Consider the following 10184-nt stretch of genomic DNA (forward strand, 5'->3'; position numbering starts at 1 on the left):
TAGTATGCCACAGATATGCACATGTGAGCACAGGTGCCCATGGAGGCCAGAAGAGGGCACCACATCCCCTGGAGCTGGAGTTGCAGGTTGTGAGCTGCCTGACATGGGTGCTGGGAACTGAACTTGAGTTCTCTGCAAGAGCTGTGCATGCTCAAAATTGCTGATCCATCTCTCCAGACTCCTCTTAAAGATTCAGTGTAAGTAACTAAACTATTAACAGTGTTAGTAGGCACCAAGTTGAAGGATTTTTTTCTTTGTAGTCAAGGCTGGCTTCAAACTTACTGTGTAACGTATATTCTCCTGCCTTGGCCTCTGGAGTGCTGGATTACACCTGGCTCTGAAGGAATGTTTTATATGAACAGAAAATCCAGGTACCTTTGAAAGTGAAAGATGTGAAGATTTTTATCACATAAAGATTTAGCATTCCCGAAAGCCCAATGTGTTGGTCCACACCTTTAGTCCTAGCACTTGGGAGGCAGAGGCAGGCAGATCTCTGTGAGTTCAAGGCCAGCCTGGTCTATATAGCTAGTTCCAGGCCAGCTGGGGCCACAGGGAGACCCTGTCTCAAAAAGACCAAAAAACAAACAAATAGCAGGACTAAGCAGATGAAGACTCAGTGTGCTTGCTGTATTAGCCTGAGACCTGAATTTGATCCCCAGAACCCACATAATGGTGGAAGGAGAGGACCAACTCCCAAGGGTTACCCCCTGACCTCCATACTTGTGCTGTGTCATGGGCACACATGCATGCACACACAAATACATGAAATTAAGATAAACAAATTAATTGAATAATAACAAAAGTGCGAGTCACACCATCGAGTGACTAAAACCCAGATGGAGCACCTGTGCGGAGAGGCTGTGCTGACCTAACAAGGGAAGTCAGGGAAGAAGTGCCAACATCCTTACTGGTGTGTTCACACCTGCCACCTCTGGGTTCTCAGTTGGCACGGTGGCACCGGCTTATAGTTTATATTCTTCTGCATCTCTGGGCTGGTCACAGCAAGAACGTATTACTTTTGAAGGTAAAAGAATGGAAGCCGAGAGGCAGAGAGGTGAGGAGGAGGACCTGTCTGGTCTGCTGTCAAGGGCAGAGCCTGGGGTGGTGGAGACATGTGGTTTGGGACAGAAGCTTCTTCAAACAGGAGGTTTGAAGGTGGGCTCTGTTTTCTTTTGTGGTGTTGGGGACAGAACCTATGACCCTGTGTTTGTTAGGAAAATACCCTTCCACTGAGCTGCATCCCCAGCCCCTAGTGGGCTTTGAGCTGTTGGGAACATTAGATCTCCAAGTCGGGAGGAAACCTTTGTGTGAGGACCCAGAGGCCTAGAAATCACTGACTTGCCCACCTCTCACTGGCCCTGTGCTAAGAGGTTGGAGACTCGTGGCAGCACCTGGCTCCTTCGGTGAGCACCAGCCTGACTCTTGGAATGCCTCAGCCTATGGGGGCACAAACCACAGAACCAAGAGGAGGTAGGCTAGAGACAGCAATCTGAAGAAAGCAGCTAATTCTAGAAGATCCCAGCTTGACCTGGATTGAACTACATTGGTGGCTGCCCCTTCCCCAGTAAGTGCTGCGGAATTTGGTCCTGGGGTCTTCCAGCTCAATTCTGCTGTAGTTTGGTTATGCAGTGTCTACCCAGGGCACTGTGTGAAGACTTGGAGATGGTGGGGTCTAGGGGAGGATGTTGGTTGCTGGGGGTGTACCCTGAAAAGAGATCCTGATCCTGCCCTGTCCCTGCTTCCCAGATGAGCAGTTTCTCTCCCCAGTGCTTCCCCATGAAGCCTTGCTTCACCACAGGCCCCAGAGAAACAAGGCCAGTCAGCCATGGCGTTCAGCCTCTGGAACTGTGAGCCCAAACCAACCTTTCCTCCTTTAACCTCTGGTATTCTGTCACAGGAATGGAAGACCCGGACACCCTAAATTCCAGGTGACTTGCTGCTGTGGTGGCCTGCGCATTTACTTGTTACAGTTGATGCTGTTTATTTACGCTTGCATTTTTCCAGAATGAGGAGCAGAGGAGGTAGGCTTCGGAGGCACAAGATTGGATAAAACCAAAGGATTTAATTAGCCGTTTGTTTGCCCACTGCTGTGGACGTTAAGATGTCAGAGTTCTGGCACGTGCTACTTCCAGCACAGCTGAAGAGCAAACACAGCCAAGCACAGAGGGCACTGCGAGAGCCAGCGTCGGTCTGTGATGAATGGGGGAACAGGTACGGCAGGAGGACAGGAGCCTTCATCAATGTTGGTAATAGTCACCCATGCATCATGTGGAAGGGCTTCGAGCCTGAGGGGCAGGACCAGCAGAATGTGAAAAATGAACTGTTTGTAAATACAATCAACAGTTTCGTGTTTGTGAGAAAGCCATTTGTTATTGGGAAACCACCTTTAGTAAAAGATGTATCTAGCTCTCCAGCGAGACAGGCCATCAATTGCTATGACATCATGGGCCAGTGCAGGGCTGTTAGAAGCCTAAGGAAACAGACATGTATATTTATTTATCCCTGCTTAAAGCAAGTTGAGTCACTTTAAAAAACAAAATGGTGCCACCAAACACCAGCTTGCAGCAGATACTGCAGGGAGCCCCTGAAAGCCCCTTCCTGAGGCGCTACCCCCTCAGGGCAGGGCATACTCCTATACACAGCCTCCTTCCCAAGGGCTTGTGTGTCCTCAAAAGGGAAGAAGAGAGGGAGAGGTTTTTCATAGAGCAAGAGGGGGCAGGAAGGGGAAAGGCTAATGGGCTAGGTGGTACACAAACACCCGTCCTTCCAAGTTGGGCAGAGGGGCTTGCTGTGGTTTCATGAGGCCTGGGGGGTTGGCGCTGTGGCACTGACCTTTTGCTGGGCACTGGTCATGGTGGTCAGCCTGAAACACACTTTACAGACTGAAGAGTCCCACAGCCCTGTGCCACCCATCCTAGCACCCAAGGATCCTGTGGGTATGCCCGTGCAGCCAGGCTGGGAACCGTGTGGAGGTCTGCTGATATGTCTGACGGGGTTGTGGGGAAGGGGTATGAAGACCGAGCAGTGGATTTGACAGTGTGGCCATCAGATGGAGGGTCTAGGGTGCTGAGTGGAGTGGCTGTCAGATGGCTCTGTGGACATAGCCAATAAGTGCTGATCTTGGAGCCCAGGGGACAGCTGGAGGCAAAGATTCACATCCGGTCGTCCTTGCTGTAGAGTCCCCGGAGATGGAGAGCATGGAAAGTTCACGACAGTGATTAGAAAAGGCAGGGCAACCTGGAGTCATCAGAACAGGGACCAGTGGTACCCATAAGCCCAGAGAAGGACACACGTCAAACAGAACAAGGCTCTCCAGTGGCAGAGGTAGGCAGATGTCTGTGAGATGGAGGCCAGCCTGGTCCACATAATGACTTCCAGGTGGGCTGGGATTAGGAGGACCCTGTCCCAAAAACCAAACCAAAACAACAAAAGAGAGCATGCCCCATACTGCCTGAGGTCATGCAGAGGGTTCCCTGGGATGTCCTCTGTGGGTGTGAGAACAAGGTGGTTTGATTGAGATCTTGTGAACCAGAGGGGCAGAGGCAGGCACGTCTGAACTCTAAGAATCGATAGGATTCCTGGCTGTGATGCTGGGTAAGGCTTAGGGGTGAAAAGAGTGTGAGAAGCCCCCAGAGTGGCAGGAGAAGGCTGAGGAATGGACACAGGCAGGGCAACTCTGGAATTGGGTGGGTCAGAGCACTTCTGTGGACTGTCCTTGATGAGAGTGATCAGCCCACCCAAGCTGCTCACACAGGTAGCTGTGCCTCTTGGATCTTACGATATCTGGGAGGACAATTCCTGGGGCAGAGGGTGTGGCTCAGTGGGAATGTATTTGCCTGCCACAGAGGTGGCCCTAATCTAGGTTCAGGCTAGATGGAGGCCACTCTCGTGTCACTTCTGAGGACTTGTTGTCAGACGTATTTTTGGATACAATTTGTAACATATTTTGATGTTTGTCTAGCTAGTCAGCTGACAAGGTTTTTAGCCCCAATGGACACCATCTAGACACAGCTGCCCCAGAAAGTATTTGTCCTCAGGAAATATGCATCATTTATTTACCATGCAAAAGAGGGGGCATTATTCAGTGTGCCCATCCTTTCCTCCTGAAACCCTGTTTCTATTTTCCACGTATGACTAATTTTTAATCTCAGTGACTGAGTGGTAATGCCGTTGTCACTTGCCAGCGACAGTGTTTAGGAAGTGTGTGATGTATGCTACTTTCACGGGATCCTTTCTGGTGATCGTTCCTGTGGCGTTCTGAATAAAATGAGTTCAGCCTCCATGTGGCTCCAGCAAATCCAGGCGAAAATGCAGATTAGATGCTGTCTTTATGCAAAGGCTCTGCAGAGCACAGCTGCAGTCAGTCAGGGCGACACCACCCATGCAGTGGCCTGCTCATTGTCATTCGGAACAGCTATTTGCCTTACACCCATTTGTTAAGAAGACAGGAAGATGGCATCGTTAATAACCTCTAACACGGGCTACAATTTGTAAAGCAGCCACACTCTAGACTGGGTTTGCAACAGCCGGTTTTCCCTGGTACCCACGTTTCCTGCAGTGATGCAAACTGGACACCAAATGCCAAACTCACACCCACCCGTGATCAATGTTCAAATCGCTCCTACCTCCTGCCAGGCTATGGCTCCGGCTTCTGTCTGACCCAGGAGTGTAGCTGCTGTTGGAAAGCCATCGTGCCTAAGACCCTGTGTAGTTCATGCCAATCATGAGAGGCAGGTGGGAACACACTGTGAGGGTCCCGCCCGTCCCCAGCCCCAGCACTCACACGGCTGATGTTCTCAGGGCCTTACCAGCCAACCCCTCTTCTGGGACTCCCCTGTGGCTCTTTTCAAGGCTCAGAGGTGCTGGCCCAGGCCCACAGTCCACCAGAACTGCTGGGGTTGGGGTTGATGCACCCACCAGATGCAGTCAGGAGCCCCCACTTGTGGACTGAAACCTGAGGGACATCACCAAGTGTGTCAGACACAGAAAGGGGTGAAGCCAGGGGAGGGGGCCTCACTTCTTGCCCCTTCCCTGTGCTTCCTTGGCCCACTTCCTAAATAATATATGTGTAAGAGAGTTTGCTTTTGAGCCGCAGCCACTTGCTCTCTTACGTCTGTGCTCCCTTACTTGGGGTTGCTGTCGACTCTGTTGCCCTGGCCAAGCCGCGTCTCTGATGTTTCACTTCTGGCTGGGAGCAGTGGCACAGCAGATAGCACCTGGCTTGCTGTCAGTCTAGCAGCTTGCAAAAGGCTTGCTCTGAGGTGTCTCCTGACGGGGGGAGGGGGGGCACACCTGCCACTGTGCTGCGAACACACCACTCCTGAGTCACGCACGTGGTACATGCAGCACATCAGGGGATGTAGCAGGAGGCAGAGCACTTGGCCCCCAAAGTCACAGTGGGGATGTGTGCATGGTAAAGCTTACCCCTTAGCAACTGTGAGTGGCTTATAGTCCAGGTGATGGGTGCTGTACCGTGGGTGGCCACAACGGCTCTGGAATTGCTGTAGAGGAGGTGGAATCTGGCCAGAGTGTGTGTGGGCTTCAGAAGGTTGCTAGTCCCCTCTGTGGTCTTCTTTCCCTGAGACAGGTGAAGATCTTTACCTTGATACCTGCCCTTCTGTGTCCCTTCTCCTTGACCCTTTCCCCTGAATGTCCCCTTCCCTCACGCCCCCCCCCTTCTTGGAGAACTGTTTTTCTTTTTTTTTAAATTTATTATTTTATGTGTGTGAATATATTGCCTGCATGTATGTAAGTACACCCGTGTTGTGCAGTGCCTGTGGAGGTCAGAAGAGGGCATCCAGATCCCATGGAACTGGAGTTATGGATGGTTGCGAGCCACCATGTGGGTGCTGGGAATTGACCCGGGGCTTCTGCCAGAGCAGTCAGTGCTCTAACTGCTGAGCCATCTCTCCAGCCCCAGTGTGCACGGCTTTTCTGAACAGCTTTCTGTGTAGGAGCTTGGGGTCAGCCTCTGACCAGTTGCAGAGCTCTGGCTTCCCGTATAAGACAAGGCCTGGGAACAACTCACATGGGAACCAGCCTCTGTCCCAGCCTGAGGGCCTCTTTGGTTGTGTTTGCCCTTGGCTCTTCCTCCAGCCCTGGGTCTTTTATTTGCTGTTAGGATTTTACTTACAAACTCACAAGATTCAGTGTGCTCATTACTTTTGTTCATGAAATTCATGAAAAAATTATTAATATTGAGCTGGGCGTTGTGGCATGTGCCTTTAGTCCCAGCACTCAGGAGGGAGAAGCAGGCGGATCTCTGTGAGTTCAAGGCCAGCCTGGTCTACATAGTGAGTTCCAGGACAGCTGGGGCCCTGTCTCAAAAAGACAAAAAGAAAAAATTACTACTATTAATTAGGGACTGACAGGATGGCTCAGCAGTTAAGAGGACCCGGGTTCAGTTCCCAGCACCCACATGTAAGCTAACAACTGTTCGTAAGGCCAGTTCCAGGGGATCCGATGCCTTCTGACCTCCACAGACACTGCATGACACAGGTGCACTTATACACATACAGGAAATACACCCCCCCCCGCCACAAAATAAAAATAGCAAATAAGGGGCTGGAGAGATGGCTCTTGCGGAAGACCCGGGTTCAGGTCTCAGTACCCACATGGGGAATCACATCCATCCATAACTCCAGTTCCAGATGATGTCTCTTCTGGCCTCTGCACTTAGGCAGGAAAATGTTCATACACATACAAATATTTTTTAAAAATGCATACTTTGTGTCTAGGTAAACTGCATTGAGTTCAGATTTCCAGAGGGCTGGTCTGTCTGCGGCTTGCTGCTTCACGTGGGTGTGCATGACCTGTGTGCGTGAGCTGGTGTGGGGCATCATGTCAGCACCCTGGGCTGTCCACAGGGGGCTTTGGCCTTGCTGAGTAGAACTGACATGGCTCTCATTCTGGGAGTCACTTTGGCCTCCTGTGGCCACATGGTGGTCTCCACTGTGTTTGCACAGGTGTCTTCACTGTTGGTCATAGTACGGGAACAACTGTTGTCTTGTGACTTGTAGTTATTATTTATTTATTTTGGTTTTGTTTTATATTATTTTTATTTTATGTGTATGCGTGTATTGCCTGTGTGTAGGTGAGTGCACCCATGTTGTGCAATGCCCGCGGAGGTCAGAAGAGGCTGTCAGATTCCTTTGAACTGAAGTTACAGACAGTTGTTAGCTGCCATGTGGGTGCTGGGATTCAAACCTGGGTCTTCTGCAAGAACAGCCAGTGTTCTTGACCACTGAGCCATCTCTCCAGCCCCTATTTTGGTATTTTTGAGACAGGGTCTCCCTGTAGCCTCAGCTGGACTGGAACTCACTGTATAGACCAGGCTAGCCTCAAACTCACAGAGATCTGCCTACCTCTCCTTCCCGAGTGCTGGGATTAAAGGTGTGTGCCACCACGCCTGGTGTGACTTGTAGTTGTGCGCAAAAGAAGAAAACAAATCTCTCTCTCTGGAGAAACCACAGGCCAGGGTGGTCCTGGCATAAGGTGAGGTTTGCTCTTTTGTCTCTTTCCTGTGTGGAGCATGCTCCATGGGGACAGTGAGCACACCAGGGGTCAGCGTGGGTGGGTCCTGAGAGCCTGGACATACTGTAGAATTCAAAGATGGTGGAACAGGTTGGTGATGTGACATGAGGGGAGACCCACATTTCCCTGTGTTCTGTGGGCCCTCTGTACATGTTGGTTTTGGTTTACATAGCTGGTCCTGTCAGAAGTAAGTGTACAGTTGGTAACAGCCCCTATAAGCACATACTTCTCCAAGAACCCCACCTCGGCAGCAGGAAAGTGAAAGCTCTGCACCTGCACCTCCCCTCTGTCTCACAGTGGTTTTTCTTCTGTTTTCTTGTGATGTGGGAAGGGGCAGATGGAGCATGAATAGTTCCCCTTTTCCCACAGGACAGACACAGACATGGTAGGGAAAAGCACTGAGTTTTTTGCTTTTTAAAAAACTGGATGCTGTAGATGAATTCACGGCCTGGTGGCAGCACCAGGTCCCGTGCCTGGTGGATGGAGTCTGACTCTGAGCAGTTCATTTGAGCAGGTGTTCTAGGTAGGGCCACTTAAGGGCCATGTGGTTGGCCTTGGAATTCAGGAGCTGCTTAATTTGATGTCTGATCTGCAACTCAGATTGTGCCACTAATTTCCTGCTGAGGAGAAGGGCCATTTGCTTTTATGTCTGCCACTTGCTGCTTCAACACAGGACTGCGGACCTGCTGTGAGCTGTATGCTCCCTTCTCAGGAGGTGAGTGGGTCCACAGGCCCACACTTCCCAAGCTGCTGATTGTTTAAGTGGAGGCGGAAATTTGGAATTTTTATAGTGAAACATCTTGAGTTTAAAGCTCTGCCCCAGTTTTACAGAAATGTAAAAATTCGTGCAGGCAGATCTGGCTCTGGGCCAAGTTCTCAGCCTGCACAATGTGGCCCAGAAGCAGAGTGAGTTCTGTGCCCAGTGTGGGCTCGGTACTTCTTTTCTCCTCGTGGGAAATGTCAGAGCATTGTGGAAACTTCCTTTCTGTTCTTTTTTTTGTCTTTGAAGCGGCACTGAAAGAGTATTCACGGCTGTGTGCGGCCCTCCATTCCAAAGCGCCCCTGCCACCCCAAAAGGAGATTCCAGCCCCTTCCACATCCCTCCACAGCTCTCCCCTCAGCCACCGGGGCCACTGTTGTGCTTGCCATCCATGGCTCTGCCTTGTCCGGGCATTTCAGATGAACGGAATCCAAAGCATGGTCCTTCTGTGTCCAGCACTAGTATATGTTCAGATCCCATCGGCCCAGCAACTGCCCAGCCTCCATTCCTGTGAATACATGCCAGTGTGTATTGCTTGTCTCTTGATGGACATTTGTTTTCTTCTTTTGACTGCTGTGAACTTTGGTGCAAACGTGTTTATTTAAATACCTGTTTTCAGTTCTTTTGGCTGCACTGCTAAGAGTGGGTTTTCTGGGTCTTGGTGGTTCTGTGTGACTCACTGAATGCATTAATCAGGGTTCTGTACAGAAACGGAGCTCAAAGAATGAATATGCTACAAGGGGATTTAGTGCAGTGACTTACGCACATGGTCTGGGCAGTCCATCAATGGCGCCTCTCACTGGAGGGCCTGAGAACAGGGAGCTTTTAGGCTGGATGTCCAAGCAGTCCCAATCTAGTGTTGAAGGCCTGGAGATTCTTGAAGAGAATCTTTAGTCTACACTGGAAGGTTCTGACGTCAGTGAAGGATGACAGCAGCGACAGGGTAGACGAAGTCAAGAGCCAAGAAAAGAAAAAAGCACCGTGTGATGGCTAATCCTGGGTGTCACCTTGACTGGATCTGGGATTAACTGAAATGAAAGAGATCTTCTTGATTGGATCATTTGAAGCTGGAAGACACACCCTAAATGTGGGTGTTACCTTCTGATGGCAGTTGGTATAAAAGGCCAAGGCAGACGAGAATGCCAGGCTTCTTGCTGCTTGCCTTCTCTCTCCCTGGTGAGTTCGTCTTGCTGCTGTAGACTGAAGACTAGCTGATCTTTGGGAATTTGTCAGCCCTTCAGCGCCAGATTGGGACTCCTGAGACATCCAGCCTCGTGGACTGAGCAACTACGGATTCTCAGCCTCTCCAGTGTGGTGCAGCCATTGCTGGACTACTCGGACTCTATCCTGTGAGCTAAGCTGATAAATCTCCATACATATGTATATATTCATTCTACCGGTTCTGTTTCTTTGGAGGACCCTGACTAATCCAGCACAGCTTTCCCCTCCTTGCATCTGGGCTGTTACTAGAAGGTGCTGTCTGAACGGGCTCAGCGAACTTCCCTAAGTTACTCCATTCTGTTCAGAGCCATTTCAGCAGCAACTTTGCTCCACACCGAAAAGAAAAGGGGGGCAACCTTGGGCCTTGGAAAATTGCCCTTGCCATGAATCATGGAATGTGCTAATTCCAGATATTATATTTTTACTAACCAGCTTGTTTTCGCTTCTGTAACCTGCTTGCTGTCTTGGGTCGCCCTGACACAGGGCACAAGACCACCCTTGTTATCCTGTTATTGTATGACCACCTAGAAGTTATTTACCTTGACTGTCTTATTTTACTTGTTATGGCTAAAGCAGTTGGCTAGTTTTTAATGTCACAAAGTTGAGTGCCAAGTTATATGACTGTATCACTTATCTGTACAATGCCTGGTTGTTAATTAATAGAATCAAA

The sequence above is a fragment of the Nannospalax galili genome, unplaced genomic scaffold, assembly GCF_000622305.1.
Source record: "Nannospalax galili isolate Female #2095 unplaced genomic scaffold, S.galili_v1.0 scaffold717, whole genome shotgun sequence".
Classification (NCBI taxonomy): Eukaryota; Metazoa; Chordata; class Mammalia; order Rodentia; family Spalacidae; genus Nannospalax; species Nannospalax galili.